This window comes from Lipotes vexillifer, unplaced genomic scaffold (genome assembly GCF_000442215.2).
Source record: "Lipotes vexillifer unplaced genomic scaffold, Lipotes_vexillifer_v1.1 scaffold2136, whole genome shotgun sequence".
Classification (NCBI taxonomy): Eukaryota; Metazoa; Chordata; class Mammalia; order Artiodactyla; family Lipotidae; genus Lipotes; species Lipotes vexillifer.
Window position 1 is genome coordinate 372,271 of NW_006792995.1, and position 2,104 is coordinate 374,374.

Below are 2,104 nucleotides of genomic sequence, written 5' to 3' on the forward strand. Positions count from 1 at the left end.
GTTCCTCATCAGGGCAAAGCTCGCCTCGGGGCCCTCCCCGCCAGCACGACCCCCGCCCCGCGGGCCGCTCGCCTAACGTTTCCCGCCCGGCCCGGCCCGGCCCGCCCCAACCCGCAGTGTCCTCAGGGCCGCACCCTCCAAGGCGCGTTTCCGGCTCCTCAGCCACTCTGGGCGCCCGCTGCCCCGCCCCTTGTGCGTGCGCCCCTCCCCGCCACGGCCCGCAAGCGGCGCCGGCGCACCGACTCCCTCTCCCTCAACCCACCCCGTTCCGCGCTTGCGCGCCGCGGGGACTCGGGCCGGAGGGGGCGGGCCGTGAGAGGCTCGGCCCGGAACGCCTTGTCTCAGTCCGGCCGGGTCGAGTCGAGCGCCGAGCGATCGATCCCGTTGCTAAGTAACCAGGGCTGACGAGCGCGCAGGGAGTGAGTTCTGAGTCTTATAAATCCACCAGAGTTAGGAATTCAGTCTTCCTGGCATTCTCCTAGTAGGAAAGCGTGGGTCCACGCAAGCTCGCAAGATTTGAAATAAGGGACTTAACCTAGAGGTGTTGGTGGTGTTGCCAAGGAGGAGTTGAATATCTCGAATATTTGTCGTCATACGTTACATCTGAAGGTTGCTCAGTTTCCTTGCTTGAAGTCATAAAGAGTGGTGTTTGGGATTTTGTACAAATTTCCTTCCCCTTCTCTCTGCCGTTCGTTCCCTACTGCATGTCAGGCACTGCGCTAAGCCCTAAGGATACTGAGATGGCTTTAAAGGAAAGTGGTCCAAGTTCATGAGGATTGGGCATTGAAACTACAACACACACTACCTGGTAGCTTCCATTCACCAGCAGAACAGCAGAGACCCAGGAATTCCTCCTTTCATTCCGAAGACATTTACTGAATTACATCTCAAACATAGGATACAAAATAACACGCAGGTCTTGACTTTCAACAACTTGCAGTGTAGTAGGAACCGGTGAGTTTAGAAAATTCAGTCTCATGTGAAAGATAGAGGCACATACAATGTTTTGGACAAGAGCCTGGAGTGGTGTCAACTCACGTAATGTCTCCCTTCCTTTACTTCTCAGAAGGAGAAAGAACATTCCAAGTTGAGGGAACTATTTACTGAACACTGGCAGGTCACGTTGGTTTTGCTCTCGTTGACAACAGATATCAATAGAAACCTAAATCAAGAAAGTCATCATATCACAACTAAGTGAGAGACAATATTCCCTAAAATGTCACATCAAACCTGGGGCCTAGGGAGAGATGATGTCTTACAAAGGCTAAATAATTTCATTCTAGTTTTCCATGCCTATTTTTTTTGAACAATTTTATTAATTTCAGAAGTGTATGTAAAAGGTCAGATAAATGTAAGAGCTAAAACTATAATATTTACAGAAGAAAATAGAGGAGAAAATCTTTATAATCTTGATAGGATACAGAAATCAGGAACCACTAAAAATTTGACAAATTGAACTTCATCAAAATTAAAACTTTCGGTCTTGAAAAGACACTGTTGACAAAATGAAATGTCAAGCCAGAGATGGGGAGAAAATATTTGCAAAACAAATATCTGACAAAGGACTTTTATTGGAATGTATATAAACCCCTTTAAACTAAATAATAAGAAGGCAAACAACCCAACTTTTTTAAATGGGCAAAATGTTTGAACAGCCACTTCACCAAAGAAGATATATGGATGGCAACTAAGCACACAAAAAGATGAGCAATTATTATTGATTAGGGAAATGCAAATCACAACACAATGAGATAACATTACGCACATCCTAGAGTGGCCAAAATTTAAAAGGCCAACTACAACAAGTGTTGGTTCAGATACAAAACAACTGGAACCCTCACACTTTGCTGGTGGGAATGAAAAATGCTGAAGCCATTTTAGAAAACAACTTAGCAATTTTTATACCATATGATTCAGTAATGAACACTTCTAGGTGTTTACCCAAGAGAAAATACAAACATATGTACAAAGACATGTACACAAATGTGCATAGAAGCTTTATTTATAATAACCTCAAACTGGAAAAAACCCAAATGTCCATCCACTGGTGAATGAATAAACAAATTAGAGTATATCTACATAGTGGAATACTATTCAGCAATAA